Source organism: Juglans regia, chromosome 9, assembly GCF_001411555.2.
Source record: "Juglans regia cultivar Chandler chromosome 9, Walnut 2.0, whole genome shotgun sequence".
In the NCBI taxonomy this organism is placed as follows: domain Eukaryota; kingdom Viridiplantae; phylum Streptophyta; class Magnoliopsida; order Fagales; family Juglandaceae; genus Juglans; species Juglans regia.
In genome coordinates, this window is record NC_049909.1 from 3,374,361 (window position 1) to 3,395,264 (window position 20,904).

At 34.6% G+C, this 20,904-nt stretch overlaps 1 pseudogene; it reads left to right on the forward strand.

The window, feature by feature from the left end:
- The first annotated feature begins 8,316 nt into the window (after positions 1 to 8,316).
- Positions 8,317 to 20,511, forward strand: LOC108996121 (annotated as a pseudogene).
- The last annotated feature ends 393 nt before the right edge of the window (positions 20,512 to 20,904 follow it).

A 20,904-nucleotide genomic window follows, 5' to 3' on the forward strand; every position in this document is an offset into this window, starting at 1 on the left:
GCATGGTGGGAGTGAATTTGTGCACTGAATTTTGGAGGAACAAGTTTTTTTCTACATTTCCGACGTCACTGAATCATCTATGATCCAAAAAGATAAATTTAATTAACTTTTATTGCAATACTTTGATTCCCATGTAGACTAGATTGATATTTAATCAAATGCAGGCTGAAATATAGAGTTATTATTTAAATTGAAAGGACTTCCTATTCCAAAATATGTAGAGAAAAATCGTTCATAGATTTAAAAAGCCTCAAACGTTCAGCAGACAATTTGACATCATATTCATGTATAACGTCAATTAGAGAGAATTGAAACAATTCATGGCCACCATTATTAAGCTTGCCAAAAGAATAATCTTCACACCATTACCCGTACTTTAAATATATACATACATGTGTGTGTGTGTGTGTGTGTATTTCCCCTTCTCTTTCTGTTCCACAAAGTTGGTGACAGAGTGTAGGCATTCTTCATCCCTAATCCCCTACTAAACACCCTCTCTCACTCTCTCTCTCTCAAACACACACAAAAGTAGTTATATATTTCTCAAGGTTCTTGGTTGTTTGTTGGCCTTCAATATAGTTTAGTTTGGGTCACTTTGGTCACATTTGATTTCAAGTTGAGTGATGGATTCATGAGTAAAGCATGCCAAGTTGAGTATAAAGGTGCTTGTTCAAAATAGGTCTTGATGATAGTATCATAAGTGTTTCGCAGGCCGCAGCTCCTCTTGGTAATCCGACTCCGCTCCGACAAGTCGGAGTCGGAGTCAGATCGGATAATGTACATCGCGGAGTCGGAGTCGGAGGTCGGATTCGACCTCCGACAAAGTCGGAGTCGGAGTCGGAGTCTGGGCCCTCCGACTCCGAATCGGTCGGTACTCAGCCCTATCTGCATGTCCCTTATTCTTTAGGATACACTTCCGCCTTTGTGGGTAGGCTTGCTCTTTTCTGGGTCTGGGCCTTTTGAGGGAACTTTGGTTGACGGGTGGCTTTTTAAGGGCCTTTTGAGATCCCTCGTGACACTGTTTTGACAATGGGTAGCCTCGTGGTTACCCCCTTGGCCTTTCCTTTAACTTTTATTTGAACTTTTAATTTTTTTTGAATTTATATTTTCAAAACAAAGTTTTCTGCTAGTGGTTTTGTAATCTCAACAAATAAAAAAAATTCTACTCATCATCTCTACACACTACACGTCATACATAATTTTTTATTTTTTCTTTTACCAAATATATGGTATATGTATAATGAGTAGAATAATCAATTAGTTTAGGAAGAATAAAATTAATTTTTTTAAAAAACTATAAATAAATAAAAATAAGTGTAGTGTGTAATGTGTAGGGATGATGAGTAGCAAAACTTCAATAAATATTTTTTTTTTTTGTTTAAGATTCCTCATTTTTGTGGTGTTTTTATATCTTTTTGAGTCCTTTTTTTAAAAAATAAAATAAAAAGTTTTAGAACCTTGTATTTAATTTTCATTATTGTTGATATGCCTTATAAAATTTTAAATATATATTTTTTAAAATTTTCTAATATTTTACATTTTGATACAGGTTGCTTGTCAAGTGACGCCTGTTTGTTTCTGATTTGACATTTCTAATGGTTTGCTAAACACAGTAAAACAAAATATGAGTCAAAACCAAACTATACATTCAAGCAAAGTTTCACGCAACAGATATCCTCCACACATCTTTCATTCCATTTGCATATAATGCGCAACTGAAATCTGAGTCAGATGCAAACTTCACATAGAAAAACCTGGACTAAGTTCAGCACTATTGATGGTTCCACTACCATAATAAGCCAAAAAAAGACAAAGGAATCTCGATCCTCTGCAATAGTTTCCTCTGTGAATAGTTTCAAGGATTTGATTCTTAAGCAATTCATGCGAATAGTTTCATGGATGAAAAAAGCCGTGGGGGTTTGCTCTTTCTGATGAGGAGCAACAACAACATAGTCTTCTGGATGGCAGTCTCTTTGTAATCTTAGCCCATATTAGACTCTTGCATGGAGGGGTAGTTTTCAAAATTAATGATTTGGGTGCAAATACAAATTCGTTGGTAGTTTATGGATTTTAGTGTATTTTCTTTCCATTTTTTTTTTCTAAATCTGTAGAAAAAGATTATAATGTCATGTTTTTTATCCTTTATAATTGTCACTATAAGAATCAGGGCATTTTTCGGCATCAATATTCGCCGCCAATAACCCCTAATTTCACCGCAAATACCCTTTCGCAACGATTTATACTGTGCCGGACATTCGTCGTAATTGTTGACTCACTTAAAATATTACCCAGCAAAACCAAAAAATCGGCGTGAAAAAAATCGCTGCACATATTGTTAAATATGCTGCAAATATCATTGGGATCCCCATTTAGTATTGTTGTGAAAAAGTGATTGTAGCATTTAGCATCATCGCTAATACGAAAAAACTTGCTGTAAATATTCTCACTCATTTGCAGTGTGTTATAGAATCACCGCAATAAATATTTTTCGCGTCCCATAAAATCGCCGTGATTATTACTAGCGATGGTTAAATTCGTTGCAATAGATTTTGAGCAGTGTTTCCAAGTCTGTCGTGAATGGTTCAATTGGGGTAATATTTTTTGGCGATGACAAGTTTTTGCCGCCAAAAAATATATTGTAGCGAAAATTATTCGCCTTCAAAATCCTTTTCGGCATATTTACTCTTTCAAGACCAGAAATATTCGCCGCAAAAACACATTGTGTTATGAAAATTTATTCACGGTGAATTGGAAATCGCCGCGAATGGGATTTTGAGCCTGCTTCCAAACCAGTATATAAAATGCATAAATTTTTTAAGGTACCTAATTTCCTTTTACAATATTACCAAATAGTACTTTAATCCAATACTTGACCATAATAGCATATATATAAATTCAAGTTTTCATCCAATACATCAATATATTAGTACATCAGCCAACCTTTAAGGTTACTACTATACACTGGCATATGGTGCATTAATGAAAGGCAATTAAGTACTATAAATGGGAGCAACTAATCATGTCTAAGCTTTAAAGTACATAAACATCCACAATACAAATGTCCATCCAGTTAAAACAATTATGAAACAAAGGGTGGGTGGAGTTCATCCGCAACTTCACACATCAATCATTGATGAGCCAGACCTGGTGATTGAGTGGCAAAGATCTAGCTATCTGGAACAGGATTATCAAGTATATATACACTGCCTTCTACATGAGCTGCGCAAAAGAAATATCCAACATTCGAAAATCTCCAAAGTGACAATTTTTCTTAAGATAAGTTGCACACGAACATTAATAGCAGAAATGTTTTGTATCCATATTATATATTTAAAACCTTTTTTCACATTCTAAACCAAAAGATCTAGGAAAAGAAATCATGTACATGTACCATGATGAATTCTAGCTAGCTATCTAATAGTAATGTCCAACATTTGAGATGTAACCAATAAACTCTAATTTATCTTAACTGATATCAGTAGGGTTTATATTTTTAATCTAATTAAAAAATGTATTGAAGATGATCTATATATCAATAGGGTATATATTTTTAATCTATATATAGGCATTCCTACTGATCATGATCTGTATGAAACTAGCTATGAAAATCCATAATTTCCAAAGAGATGTGGTACATTACATTTGCATACCATAATATCGAAAAACATCATCATCATCAACAATTACTTGTTGGGTACACTTGTTTATTTAATTAGTCAATTAGGACTAATTATATATTAAAATACTCCAAAACAACTAAAAGGCAAATGAAAGAATCCCCTCCATGCCATGCGCATGATCCTGATGATCATCATGATCAGTCAACCTTACCCTTGCTCTTCAAAACTTAGTTATATACTGCTATTCATGTCTTTACTTAAAACTTAGTTAACCCCTAGTAAACTTGTAGCAACATAAAAAATTTCACATACAAGTTAATTAACAAGCTTATATACATTGGGTTGAAAAATACTTGGCCAGGGTTCTTGAATTTGAAGTCTGCTGCTACATCAACTTATAAAATTGCCACTGATGTAAAAGGCTGCCAAGTCAGGGAATTCCTATATCAATTAATTATTAGCATAAACAAAGCATATTTTATAACTAAAATATTGGATCATCTTACAAATTTGAATATATTTTTTAGAAATGCACTAACTTATAAACAACAAAACTGATGAGCAATCGATCAAAATGGCTTACCCTTCAAGAGTTGATGTAGCCAACTTCGTATGAGCTCATGCCATGGCAAATTAAGCAAAGACAGCCTAGCAGCAGGTATCTAGTTTGTCCATTTCTGTGGTGTTGAGACATTTTTAGCTGAAACGTTGACCCATATAGCAACTTAAAAGCTCATAAATAAAATAGAGAACCACCCGTACATCACAACACAAATATCAAACCTAATCATGGATTCCCATATTTCACTAGCAACTTCCTCATCACCCCACCACCTTTCCTTGACAATTCCTGACCTGGCCTGCTGCATTAGCTTTGCGTGCTCCTCAGGTACATTATCTGAACATTGAAGACCCTCCACCAACCGTAAATGGGATTCACCTATATGGACAAACAGAGCTTGCATATAACATATTGTTGTTTCAGTCTTACGTACCCCAGTTTATGTGCTTATAATTATGAGAGAGAGAAATAGAGAGAGAGTGAGTGAGTGAGTGACTCTCCTATAATTACATAGGAGGGCATCGAACTCAGCATGACATATAATTTGATAGATACATATATAACCTCCAAGATTAATATGTAGGACCTAGAAAGATAACGCAATCAAACTCAATCCATGTTGTTAGTTAGAAGTTGTTGCGATGTAAATTAATCAAATTGGGAGATGAAGTGACAAAAACATGACAAATATGATCCCATGCCAAACCATCGAATCGTCCCACTTCCCATCCAATTATTTTGTCATTTTGATCAAAGACAATTATAAGCCTTGAAAATACAAAAAGAAGGCATCCAAGCACTGATATTTAATCGCGTATTATAAAGGCAAGGTCATCAACTAGCAGTAACATATACTTGTCATTGAAGTACTCAAAAAACTCAAAAGACTAATCTTGTATATATTAAAGCAAAAAACAGCTATAAACTTGTCATGGTTAATCTATACATAGATGTGACTTTCGTGTTAATGCAAGTTTTTCGACAATTGATTAAACTCATCATGGTCTTTTTTCCCTCATAGAGAACAAATTTATTGCATACTATGAAGAAGATCAAAAAATTCATGAAGTGAATGATTTCTGAAACAGAAAATTTCAGTTTACTTATATCATTAGTGACTGGGTACTAAATAATCATATCTTGAATAAGATATCTGTGTTTGTGTCATTTAAACAATGAAGGATATCAAGACTTTGAAACCATGCATGCAACTGCATAAGAAAGTTCTATGTAGAACCTTTTTAGAAAACCAAGAAAATAAACCAGAAGACATCACCTCAAATGACCATCAATTTTTGTGACAGGAACATGCAAAGTTGTTGAGCCAAGAAAAGTAGTCCAAGAAGATGAATGAGCTCCATAGCAAAATATTAAATTTAAACAAGATATCGATCAACATCAATAAGTCTAACCTCAGTGAGCCACTGACATAATTTATATCTTTGAATTGTTAAAAGTTGTAGAAGTGGAAAAAGGTCATTTTGACATATTTATGTTATTTTTTGTATCTCAATAACATAACCAAGTTTTATTAATTATTTGTTCTAAAAATATTTGCACAAAGGCCTTAATTACGTTGACCCACATTTTCATGACCACCTAGCTTTGATTTGGTTCTTTCACTTGAATTCATGATGATGATGATCATCATCATGAGTTAAATGTGCAAACTACAAAAATAATATTGGAACAAAAGAGCAAAAGGGTTTGGATCAAAGGTTCTTAAAAGAACCTTTGGTCAATAGGGCACATATAGCAAATTTATTTCAATGAAATAAAAACATTAATTACCAAAACACATGAGCAATTAACCTTGAGCTGGCTGTGTACTCTACTCCACCTTCAAATCATTGAGCTCAACTAAATATATTGTGCATCATAATGGGAATCATGCACAATTAATCAAGTTCTTACCTTTTCTTCTTCCCAATGACCAATTGAAAAGCTAGGGTTGGCACTCATTTGTAAATGTAATTCATTTAGTGAATCAATTTATTTATATATTTTTATGAGAACAAAGGTTATAAGTAGCAATTAAAACCATTGCCCTTAAGGAGTGATTCATTTAGTGATCAATCCATTAGCTTATTGGACAAAAAATAAAAAAAAATAAAAAAAACATAATGAATAGTTGATTACCGTAGTTAACTGTTTGTGGAATGGTAGTAAATTTCAACTTATTTTCTCCGAAATTAAGTAGTGCTCAAAGTCCATTTGACTTTCATTTTAAGTACTAATGATTAAGACATTATTAATCTAAGTCCTAATATTACACATATATAACAGCTAGCTGCTAGCTCCCCTAAATGATCGGGAGACATCAATATATGCACAAGATATATATATATATATATATATAATAAATATTATTTGATGCTGAAAGTCAATTTAGGCTATAGAAAACTGGTTTATAATTGAATGTTATTTCCTATGCTTGTCAAGTATTGAACAATACTTATCGAAGATAAGTCAAAGGGAGGCCGTGTTGCTATTTTTAATAAGGTAGTGCCTTATTAGCATGCACATCAGAAGAAAGTAGCTAGGCACGATAAGTTTCTTTATATATACTCACTGTACAACAATCTCCAACCCAAAGTTGATGTTTATATTTATGTCACTGAAGTTTCAAACTGCGATACAAAACACTACAATAATTGGTATACCAAAACAATAATCACTATTTTGTTACCTTTTATTTTAAAAATTTAAGTTGAATAATATGGACAAGCCAAAAACTTTAAATCATAAACATGTTAAATATTAGATTTCAAAGTAAAAACAAATTGAAAGTACTTTTTAGCTTTTAATATTGTTAAGATAAGGTTTTGAAAAAAAATAAATAACGATTTTCTTATAAATTATTTGCTAGTCTATATTGAGAAAGAATGTGATAATTAATGATATTTATTTGTTAAAAAAATATTGAGATCAATTGACATATTGAATGTTTTTATTTTTATTTTACATTCAAACTCGAAACTTCTTATAATATACTTATGCACGCTATTGAGTAGTTATTTAATTTTATTATATACAAATTTTTATATATCGTACACCCCTTCTCTACATAAATCGTAACTTTGTCACCGTGTACAACCTTGGCTAGAAGGAAAAAAATGTAACTACACAAATGGCTTCCAATTTAAAAACAAAAAAAATATAATGTTCGTTGAATGTAATGTTCGCTTGCTCATGTTGTAATCGAGTGTTTAATTAGAGTGATCAAGTTAGAAGCAAAAAAAGAAGATGTATTGACATGACATATGGACAACATAATACATGAACAACAAACATTTTCAGCTTAGTTGATATATCAGGTGCATTTTTTCAAAGCACAAGTATGTAAGATCATTGTGCATCTAAAACGAAAAGCACGACTCCGATATGGTATAAATCTAAAATGAAGAAAACTATATGCCTTAAAAGACAAGTAGAGTGCATAAACCCATATATCAGCAACCAAACCTAACAAGCAAGTCATTCCATCAATGAAAATATGAACTGTTAAAATCAGACTTAAGAAACAAATTAATGTTGCTCATTTTTTCTCTCTAGCTTTTATGAAAATTAGACTATATACAAGCAAGCAAATTGATCAACAATTCATCATCTAGCATCCATTTAGAATGATAATTTTAAACCATTGCATATAATTAATGAGATGCTAATGCTGTTGTATTAGGTATAAAACCAAAATCATTGGGTATAATTTGTCCTGCCTATAACTCAATACCAAGTTATATTTGATTGATCAACTATGGCTGTCTTTTTAGAGGAAGAATAATTACAGAAAGATTTAGTTTTCTCTTTAGAACATTAATGGATCATCCAAGCATTTTGGAGTTTGTGGTTCAATCGAAAAAAGCCATGTGTAAATTAATATTCCTCAGAAACACATGATGAAACACTCTCGCTTACAGGATTGTCCAATGTGTGTGCTTCTCAAAACCTAAGCATAAATATTATAGCAAAACATCCATGTTTCTACTTCACCTTAAACTAGGGTTTCATTAAGAACCATGAAGACATAAAACAGAGTAATTTATCTTGGGAAATCGACTCCAACCGAGTGGATCAGGAGACAAAGGGATGGAAAATCGACTCCAACCCACTAACTTAGGAAACGGGCCAACGATGATGAAGAACGAAGCCTTAGGCTGTCGAAAAAATGGAAACTTTTTCACTAGTGTGGCCTCGGCAAATGCGAGTGAAGACGCCGATTACTGGGTTTTCGGAGGGGTGGAGCAGAGTAATTTGCTTACGCGAGAATCACTAGGCTGGAGCAGTGCCGATGTTAGTGGTTTCATTCAGTGGAAGGGACATTTGGAGGATTTTGAGTGGGTTTCGCTATATGTGCAGCTAGAGAGAAATGGAGAAGAAGAAGTTGGAGACGAAGGTGAAATCGGGATTTGTGGGGAAATTTGATAATCTCGTATTGAAATTGTGGTTTTGGCGCCGTCTACATTAAAATGACAATTGTAGTGAAATTGTGCGTCAGCATAAGTTTTTAACCTTTTACGGCGGTTTAATTCACCTTAACTATCATTAAAATTGCTACAAAAGTCACCGTAGTCTTTGCGGCGAACATTTAGCGCCACAAGTGTGTTAAAAATCACTGCTAAAGGTAAAAATAAAATCGCACTGGTTGGAAGCCGCGTCGACCAAGAAATCGCCGTGAATAACTAGTTATTGCGACGATATTATTTGCAGCAGACCATAAATCACCGCAATAGAGCCATTTTCTTGTAGTGTGAGAATGGTATCTCTCTCTCTCTCTCTCTCTCTCTCTCTGTGCATGTTTTCTTTTTCTGTTCTTTTAATTTTTCTTGTATTTTCTAGAATATGTCCATTTGAATCTATGTTAAGTGAAACCCTATACTAATCTTGTAGGAGTTTCTGAGTACAATAACGCTAGCTTAACGCTTGGGGAAGCTCTTCATGTGGACAGCCAAAGAATCGAATATTATTATGGCCATCTTTCCAATCTTAACTTGTCAATTGGGTAAGTGCGTGCTTGATAATGGTAATTAAATTAATGGTTTTGATGTCGATCTCTGGTACAAAAAGTTGCCAACTTTTGACATTTATCCTTTAATTGATTGAATAGGGACGGTGTGAAGGTCAAGGTATACTTCGCTTGGTCTCTCATGGATAACTATGAGTGGAACTCAAGTTATACAATTCGGCTTGGCCTCTATTTTGTAGATTATAATAATGGACTGCAAAGATACAATAAAACCTCGACTACTTGGTTCCAGAACTTCCTAATCCAGAATTAATAGAGATCATGAAGATGCATGCTCGATCGTATTGAATGGACGGTGAAGATGGTTCCATCTATATATGTAATTGCTTTCTAAATAATGTCCTAATTAACCTTTGTGTGCAGACTCGAATCCTTGTTAAATAATAAAGTGCTCGTGCTGTAGTACTGCCTATGCGATGAAAACAAGTCTAAGCATTGATCAGTACTACAGGCACTATATAATCTGCCGTCCTTTAATATTATATATCGTTTTGTCTAATTTTTCCATGCATATTAATTTACGTGATCTTCTAAATTTTTATTACGCATTAATGAATGATTAAGACATCATAGATTTTAATTACGTTGCCAAATCCATCATGCGTATGTTAGTCTTCATATTGATATATTATATTCAGGGATGATTTCTTGGACTTCGCGGGGGTCTGCTTCCAGGGGTTTGGTGATAGGGTAAAGCATTGGATCACGCTAAATGAGTCATGGACGTACAGCAATGGTGGATACGGAGTAGGGATGTTAGCACCTTTCCGATGTTCCAGCTTTATTGACCCGACTTGCACCGGTGGGGATTCCGGCGTTGAGCCTAATTATAAGGTTGCCCATAACCTTCTTCTTGCTCATGTTGCTGCTATTTTTTTTTTTTTTATAAAAGAGTCGGAAGCCACCTGTCCAATAGTGACCCCGTCCCAATTTTATTAATAACCCTTACTTATGGTGGAGGAAAATCGTGGTAACAAAACCGACACTCGGGATTTACAAAAACCACACATAAAACCATCCCGTGTATCTAACTAACCAAAACCAAAACCAACCTTACAAGACCACCTAAAAACATCAGACCCATACTAACAATACCAAAAACCTGCCTATAAAAGCAAAACCAGAACAAAAGAGACACAAAACCGAACCGCGCCTCCACGTATCAGGTACTTGCGCGAAGGAAAACCAGCAGAAGAAAACTGTACAAGACTCATGCTGCTGCTGTTAACCTGTACAAGACCAACCAATCATATCAGGTACTACGGACATACGGACATACGGACATATATATATATATATACATATACATTTATATATACATGCACTTATTTAAATTAATTCCACAAAATTAGAAAACAATTAATTAATAGGAAAGCATGCATTAATATATATATATATATATATATATATTTATAGCACGTTTGCCACACCTGACTAATTGAAGAAAAAAATAAATTATATTAAAAATTTAAATTAATTAGTTAGTTTTCTCTTAAAAATGTTCAATAAAACTTCATCATATAAATTTTAAAAATAATTGTGTCTGCCTAATATATATATACGTATGAGTTTATGTGACTATGTCATACTACACGCACACCAATTCATCTAAAAAAATCAGGATCATTTTTTGTCAATACATTAAAAGAGTTCAAAACCTTTAAAAGATGAGAAAATATATTTGTAACTGTGAATTATGCAACCGTCGCATAATCGTCTTAAAAAAAATGAATAAAACATAGGATCCACATAAAAAATTAATTTTTTAATAATAGACCCTACTCTTTTTCAAAACGATTATGTGACGTTTACACACTTTACAATTATATGTAAAATTATTCTTGTAAGATACTTCATGGCAAATGATAGGCAGAATAAAAGGTGTCCATAGAAAATACTATTTATTATTGTTCATAAATACTATTCATTAATGTTCATAAATACTATTCGGTACTGTTTATAATACTATTCATACCAGGATACGCACTTTTAAGATATAGGTACTGTTCATAAATACTATTCATTACTGTTTATAAACACTATTCATACCAGGATATACACTTTTACGTACTTTTAAGATAAGAAGATAAGATAGGAAAATTCTAAACGCAGGCACGATTGAGGCCTCCTCGCGGACGACATCCTACGTGGAAACAAAACGCACCGTTTTGAAGTAAATAAAACGGTGTGCTTTGTTTCCACTCATATGGTTGCCTTCTGGAACCAAAACGAAGCGTTTTTCATTTCTTCTTCTTCGATCTGTCTCCCTCCCAAGAACTCTCTGCTCTCCCCAGGGTGATTTCGAATTCTTCTTCGTTTCTCCCCGTACTCACTCGATCTTCTTCATCGTTGCTCCTCTTCGTTTCTCGATTTTTCTTCTCCTTTCTTATTCTTCGTTTCTCCTTTCAGGAATCTCTCCCCTGCCCGATCTCTCTCCCAAACCTAAACCTAACCCTAACGCACCTGTGCGACGCCGAGGAAGATTCGCGCTCCAGCTATCCACCAAGCGGCGCCATCCTAGGTTATATACGTGTATATAACCAAATATACATGTATTAATTTCTAAGAATCTCTCAATTTTTTTTTGTTCATTTATTAAAGTAAAATAGAAGATATTTTTTTTTATCATTTGGCATTATGTCGAAAATAATATCCAATATCTTAACTTAGATGAATATGGTACATTTTATTTGAAATTGGAAAGTTGGTGGATGGAATTGGAAAATTTCATTGAGTCTATTTTTATCCACAGTATCTACATCATCAGCAACTGATGACGGCATTCTTTTGAATGATTTAGAAGCTATTTTCTAACTTTCTTTTGTAGTTATTTTCTAACTTTCCAAAAAGAAGCTATTTTTATTTTTATTTGTTAAAGCTGGTTATATTTAGAAGTCAATGACCCTTGAATGATTCAGATTTTTCATTTAGCAATGGCTAGCGCTTTAGCTGACATTTATGTGATATAACTAGCTTATTTTGGTGGCGAGGGGATTTTACTATATTAGATGGGACATGTTCAATGAATTTTTAATGTTAATTATTTTAGAGAGGGGATCAAGGCCAATAATTTGGATGTTAGCTATAGGGAGTTACTCACTAGTACTACATGTATTTGTGACATCTTAATTGGGAAGATTTGAAAACATGAAAATGCACAAGTTGTTAGTTGTCCAACTTGTGAAGAAAAAGTTTGCTTTCAAGCTTAGCATTCCAATTTCTAGCCTCTAATCAGCCCCTGTTCTTTCCCTTTCCTATGTAAATTCAATTTAGTTACATCTATCATTTTGTGACATGCTAGAGTACTGAAAAATCGAGACATACATAATAAACTTCTTGTCAAAATCAGTTTTCATCTAGCCATTTGTATATAACTGTCTGAAGTATAAATACTAGGTAAATTTAGTTTTGGTTTTACCTGTGTTCCCTTAGATTTTCCCTATTTTTCTTCATCTGAATAGCCTTCATTCATGGTTCTACTTTACTTTTAATGTATGAAATGTGGTGGACAAGCATTAGACCACAATTCTCATGCTTTGACACCATGAAACCTCACCAAGAAGCTTAGCCTCTCTTGAAATGAACTTATTATTGAGACTTCCAAGTGACTCATGGGCCTTATCTTGATTCTAAACCAAGATTACATAGCTATTGTGTGAAGTGTAAAATGTGGTTGACTTTACAATTGTGTGATTGGGTTGAATGGTGAAGCCGTTGGGTTGTTATTGTAAATATATGGAGAAGGAGCATTGTACTTGAAGTTGGATTGAATTGAGTACGTGATTGATGTAGATTAATAAAATCATTATACTAACTATCTTCATATTTTTCTCTTGTTCTTAAATCAATCCAAGTGCTGCAAATAATGCAGAGTTTTCTCTTGTTCTCTTGTTCTTAAACTGCGCACTGAACTAATGAAGATAGTTAGTAAGTCTTTCATGCTATTTATGGTATGCTTAAAAACTGTATTGGCTAGTTTTTATTGGCATCTTTAGTTTATATTGGCTAATTAAATTAGGAGAACAAGCTGGGATGTGTAAGCCATTAGCTAGTGAAAAAAAAAATCATAACACAAACTCTTAACACATTTTGCAAAGGAAGGGTTTGCATGCTACAATATACAAAAACTCACTGACTATATTGTTGGAGGTGTTGTTCTGTTTCATTGACAGATTTAGAATGTCGTCATCAGTTGCTTCAACATCGTTGCTTAATCATACATCGAGTAACGTCTCAATGTGCAGCTGTGGGAATCAAGCTGTACTTAGAATATCAAATACTCGAAGAAATCCGGGGCGAGCATTCTTTGAGTTTCCATCTACAACAAAGAGGTAGACGCAATTAATAGTACTTGCAAGTTTATGTTTTCATATTAATGTTTTATTCAAAAATTTTGACGTCAAACATATTTGATTATTTATTTATAATCAGGGGTTACCACAGTGCAAGTTTTTCAAGTGGTCAGATAGTAGTGAATACAAAGAGCAAGCCCTTGTAAAGAGAGAAGCATAATTATTAAGGAAAGAGGAAGAACTTAAAAAGAGAGAAGCAGAAGTATTAAGGAAAGATGAAGAACTTAAAAAGAGAGAAGCATAGTTCGGGAAGAGGGAGTTGGCACTCCATAACGATCAAGCCTAGTTTCACAGTCAAGAAGCCGACATGCTGCATGCATGCAAACTATTTCTTGTACTTTGGCTAATAGTCATAGTTATTTACTTGTATTTGATACTCTCACTGCGTTGACTAGTTTGTATTTGTATTTTATAGAAACTTAGCGTTTGTAAGTCGAGACTTTAAAATTATGTATTTGAGACTTTATTCTGATTTATATAAAATCTTCAATCCTAAGACTTTATTTTGTCTGAACGTGTCACTGCTTATTAAAAAAGTATATATATACGTGAAAATAACTTACCAGCCTGATCATTTTGTCAAAATATTTGACAGGACTAAACTACAAGTTTATTGATTTATTTTTTTCCACGTGGACATAAGAGGCAATATCAAACACAGTATAATCTCAACTCATAAACTAATGCCATTCACATTCAATCAAAATCACATAAATTGAGTACTTGGATACAAACTCAAATTTACATATATAGCGTACTTGGATACAAAATGTGCAAAGCGTGGGCTTAAATACTAAGCCACATATACAAAACGTACACTTTCACCACTAATACATAACATACTCCAACATACCAACACCAACACGCAAATTCCTACAGATCACCCCTAACACACACCTGCCAACAAACCACATCCAACCCATATTCCATCGACACACAACATAAGTAAAAATAATGGATCTCTAAAGTCTTGCTACAAGAAACTGCTTGGCTATGTTCCATCTGCCGTCTCTGGCTGCGTTCCATCCATTCCTAGTTGCATATGTGAACATAATAGCAGACAAAGTAAGACCCACGTAATAAAAACTACGAACTATACAATAAAATGAATTCAATTGGTAATTGTATACTTTCTTGTGTCTCCATCACTGGATATTGTCCACTTTCTTCATTGACCATTATGAGAGTTTGTACATTTTTTTGCATCCTCATTCTCGATAGGCCGAGGTGGTTCTCACTGTTTTCCAATAGTTCGGTATCCAATCTACGCCTCTGACAACATAAAAAATAATTAGAGTTCACAAGTAGAAGTAATAGTATATTATCAAATCTATGCCTATGAATATTAGGTAATAATGACAATAAATATGCTCTCACTAGTCTGCTTTTTCCCTTATCTTTTTTCTTATTTGCAGTCTTAGTTTTAATTTTCATCACTTGTTCCTCCATCGTCGACATCCTCCTCTTACACGGGGGTCTTCCCTTGCCTCTGACAGCATGGGGACTTAGCACCTTTTTGGAACTTCCTTCTGTGACTGCATTCACAGTACTTCCTCCAACATTGGAATCTGTGTTGGAGGGCTTCGATGTGCGCCATACCTCATTCATCACATACAAGTTTGAAATCATTTCCTCAGTATGCCCATCACACAAAACTGCATTTGTTATTACCTCATTAAAAGTTCTCAAAATACGTTTCTACCTAACAGTTTCGGGTCTCTGATCAACAGCTTCATAACTGGTCGAAGTAATAGTATAAGTCCGTTTTATGTCTTTCCTCCACCGATCTAATATGTACTTTTCTGGCAACTCACGAACTTTCTTAGCTGAAAAAGTTGCAAGAATATGTCTACATATTATCTCTCGCATCTCAAACAACCCACAAACACACTTCGCCTCACACTCGGCCACATTAAAGTAAAGAGTATACGTAACCTCCTTGATAAAATCTTCAGCCTTTACTTGATCATCGACCGAGTAAGTTATGATTACTCCATCCATTTTCTCGAAACTACAATGAAAATATATCATTCCCATTATCTCTTGTTGAACCTCCTTAAATTTTGCATTTGTGTATACATATTGAAACTTCTTCTCAAGAGCCAAGTGTGATATGCAAGGAATGGTGAAGTTAAATGAATTGAAGTCAGTTTGGTTTTCGTTCTCAACTTTTTTCTTGAGAGCATTGTCGAACTGATCAACAAATTCTTTTAGGTTTGTTCTGGCATGCACATAGCCATCGAAAAAAGCATTCATGCTCTCACTGTGTTGAGTTATACTCATTCCAGCCCAAAACGAGTTCTTTAAATATACCGGCACCCAAAACTCTCTTTTCGCATATAAGCTTTGCAACCATGCATTTTTATACAAGTTGAAAGTATCATTGAGGCTTTTCCAAGAATTCTCAAACTCCTCAATTGTAAGGGAGTCATATACACAAGATAACAACTTAATTTTCAGGCCACATTTGTATTGACCATGGGAACCAAGTTTCTCAGGGACATTTCACAATATGTGCCACAAGTAATATCTATGCTGCATGTTGGGAAAGACAATAGCGATGACATTTTTCATTGCGTGATCTTGATCTGTAATAATAGTATTCGGCGCTTTTTCATCCATGCAATTAAGCCAAGCTTTAAATAACCAAACAAATGATTCTATATCCTCATTTGAAATAAGGCCTGCACCCAAGAGGATTGACTGTCCATGATGGTTTACACCCACAAAAGGTGCAAATGGCATTCCATACCTATTTGTCAGGTATGTGGTATCGAATGTTATCACATCTCCAAAGTAGTTGTAGGCCCCTCTACTATGGGCGTCTGCCCAAAACACATTTTTCAGTCTATCATTATCGTCCAATTCCATGAGGCTGAAAAAGCCATCATTCTTGTATTGCATCCTTCTAAAATACTCAAACAACGCTTGAGCACCACCTTTACCAAGGCGCAGGTGTCGTGCTTTGTCAATGTAGTTACGACAATATTTTTCTCCAAATGGTACGTTCTCAAACCCACCCGCCTCAGTAACAAGAGCATGGAAACTCTTATTAATCCGTATGCCAGCCTCATCATTTGTATCCAACACTCTCCTAACATACTCATTAACTTCTCTGTTGTATCTGAAAAACCTGGATTTTTTGGACTGAGCACATGATTGTGTGTGTTAAATACGGATGTGACACACAGCTTCTCATCCTTTAACATGACATTCATCCTTGCCTTGCAGTCTGCCTTGCTTGTTGGCCGAGGCTTGGAGACATTTGATGCCCTATTTCGTGCCTTGCCACCCTAAGCACATCCCACAGTGACAGATTTCACAGTCCCATCTTTCTCTCTTTTACTCCTTTGTGTCATTACCGAAAAACTACATTGCTTTCCGTAATGTTGATAGTAATTCATTAACTCATTCTCCGACTCAAAGCTTATCCCTGGCTTTGGCTCCTCAGTGATATTACCGCCATCAGTGCCAGCCTCCTTGGTATCAACCGTATTACCCAAAGAGGCAGTAGATTGCGCCTCAACTTCTATCGAGTCTAATGTGGCCTCACTAATTTCTTCAACAGAGTTACTTTGCTGCACTTTATTTTCCTGTAAAATAGGAGAAAAAAATATTATATGTAAAAATATGTTATGGATAATGTAAAAGACAGTGCATGTGGAGAATCCAAGACATCACCTCACTGCCACATGTATATGGGTTGGTAGAAGTTGAAGGAATAAATGTTAGTAAAGCCGAACAAGAACTAGCAGTGACACTAGCGCTGGTTTGTACACTAGAACTGGCAGCTACACTAGAGCTGTCACTACTTGCAGAACTAGATATGAGAGCGGAAGTAGAGATCCATGGGTGTTGCTATGGTTTTCCAAAAAACCAAAATGTAAACATAAATAGTTAGAGCAATATTCAAGTCTAACATTAACTACAATAAATACTCTAAAAAATGATCACCTGGTTGCTCCATGGATATGGGTAGGCAGTTGGAGAAGGTCCCATCATTGGTATGGCGAAACTATACAAGGCAGCAGTACTTGACGCGGGAGCAGAACTACTCAAGGCAGCAGTACTTGACGTGGCAGCTGAGGTAGTGTTCCATGGGTGTTGCTGCAGTTTTTCATAAAAAATTTAAAGATAAATAATTAGACGAAATATTCAAGTTCAGAAAATTAAAGCACACTAACAACAATAAATATTCCCAGAAATTATCACCTGGTTGCTCCATGGATATGGGTAGGCAGTTGGAGAAGGTCCCATCATTGGTATAGCGGCACTTGACGTGGCAGCGACAGTAGAGCTCCATGGGTCTTGCTGCAGTTCTCCCAAAAATAATTAAAAATAAATAATTAGACCAAATATTCAAGTTCATAACATAAAGCCCATGAACTACTTTATCATCCAACGATCACCTGGTTGCTCCATGGATATGGGCTGGCACTTGGAGAAGGCACAAAAGGTGGTAACCACGCATGAGGCACTGGACCGTAGTAACTTGGCATGTAATTTGGATACAGTGGTCTTGATATGTCCTAACATATAGCAACATAATGTTAATCAACCCAAGTGGACAATGACTATACATAAAATAAACACACGCCAACTGTTGAAATAGGTTTACAATACCTGCGTTAATGGATTGGTGATAGGAGCTATTATGCTGGATGCATCTTCTTTCTCTTTCTCAATTTACCTCAAAATGAAACCAAGTGGTCTTACTTTTTACGAAAATACTGCAGCAACACTGATTGCAACTTTTTACAATAAATCTTTATACAAATCTGCAGCAACATGTATACACAATCAAGTTGGGCACTCAACATTTTTTCACTCGGCATTTTTTGAGGAAAAAATATTACAATCAAGTTGGACATTTTTTAAAAACCAGCCAAGGTTACATGCATAGATACTACGGATTTTTTGTATGACAAATGATACCATGGATTTCCACATATTAATGTTTGGTGTTTGTTTGTATCATTTGCTCAGACATAAGATTTCTCCATATTGATTTTATTTCTCGTATACAACTGAATTTACTATTGTTAAGAATACCCTTTAATTCAAAAACCATACCTACATCTAGAGCCCAAAACATAGACAACTTTATGTAAAAGAAAGGCAACAATTTTATACCATAATTGACACTGAACAAAAAAAATATTTATGATATTTACCCACACATAGCACACTAACTTTATCATCTGTTTTGATGCTGGACCACCAGTCACACATTTCACACTTTCAAAAGGACAATATCACACAAAAAAAAATGTGGGCATGGCCTTTATCTCCAATTTACTTGCAACCTCCTAACCAATTGCAATGCAAAAATATATTACATCAAATCACCTTCAACAAAGAAAATCACCAAACATCAATATGAAGAAATCTTATGTCTGAGCAAATGATACCAACCAAGCACAAAGCAAAGTGGCCAAAATATATGCTTTATGTAAAACTCAAGCTGGGGGTGCTCCCCTCAAGAGAACTTTTACACTACGTTTCCCTTGTAATCTAGGTGTAAATTTGGCTGTTTTCATCTTAATTGTCCAAGCTTTACTGATCAAAAAAATTTTCCAGTTTTTGAAAAACAACGCCTAAATACAGGACAGAGTTTCCACTTGTCAGTTCATAAATTTTGATTATTTTCCTATGTCACGTCCAATTAGATGCTGGAAAGTCCCATATATACACAAACAAAATATACCACAAGAATACACTCAGGTGTTATATCACTCATCAAACACCCAGTGCCCACACCTCATGACTTCAAAAAAAGAAAACTTATAGAAGAGTCGAAATGTGAACAATAACCGACAGTTTTACAGCTAAGCGAGACGAAAAAAGAATCAAAAGAAGGGGTTCTTCCCTAAAACACTTACTTTGACGGTGAAATCGTAAATCGGCTTCTCTACTTCTAATTTCAGTTTCTCCCACTTGTTCTCTTCGTAAATTGGTTTCTCTACTTCTAATTTCAGTTCTTCCGCTTGTTCTCTCCTTCTCAACTTTTGTGTTTTTTTTTTATTTTTAATATATGATTGCTGACGTGGTAAAATGCCACGTCAGTGGCGTCTGCGCGCAGGCACTGCCTTGTGCCTGCGTGAAGCAGTACTCTTTAAGATATAGATAGTGCTCATAAATACTATTCATATCAAGATAGACACTTTTAAGATATAGGATATAGGATATAGGATATAGGAGATAAATATATATATTTATATAATATGTTCAGGAACAAAACGGTTCTATCGGGATAACCCACGTGTGCTACTGGATGGAGCCATACTCTAACTCAACGGAAGATCACCAAGCCGCCGCTTTACGTGCCCTTGATTTTATGTGCGGATGGAAAGTACGTACTTCAGCTAACTAGCATGCATGTATGTACATATGCTAGCTAGCTAGCTTGAGGGTTTTCAAGTTTCTAGCTATTTCGATTTTCTTTTTCTAGGATTTAACGCATTTTTTTCCTATCTCTTATTATTTCTCTTATATGGACATTTATAACGAATTATGTGTAAAAAAATAATTATTTATGATGAAAATATATTTATTTTGTCAAAAAATAATCACTTTTACAAAAAATAACTGATAATAAATTAATAAGCAGTTTTCTTATAACGATAAATTAAATCAGCACTCATTCAATTAATGCTACATATATATTATATGGTTTATTAAATATATATTATTAATGCAGGTTCTTGGACCCTATGAAAATTGGTGACTATCCAAAAAGGCATGAGAACTCTGGTTGGAACGCGATTACCCAATTTCACCCAAAATCAATCGGATATGCTCAAGGGCTCATATGATTTTATCGGATTGAATTACTATACCTCTAATTATGCTGCCAAGGCACCTTCATATGGATCATTGGCCAACAAATCCTACGCGACAGATGGTCTTGTTAATCAAACCAGTGCGTACAAATTCCATGCATGTTTTTAGTTATATCATGTTTTATTTTCTTAGTTATAATCTACTAAACCATCATGTTTTTTCTCACTGTACGTGCATTGCAGCTTCTCGCAATGGGATCCCAATTGGTCCAGCGGTACGTATTATAAATTAATGTTACAAATTAATTAATTAATAATAATAATAATAATAATAATAATAGTATTGATCATATCGATCTAATTAAGAAGGTCATTGAACAAACGGCCTCCCTCCTTTTTTTTCCTTTCTAATCGCAGACTGCTTCACCTTGGCTCTTCATTTATCCTAGAGGACTTCGTGATCTTTTGAACTACACAAAGTATAATTACAATGGTGATCTTTTGAACTACACAAAGTATAATTACAATGATCCAGTCATTTACATCACTGAGAATTGTATCT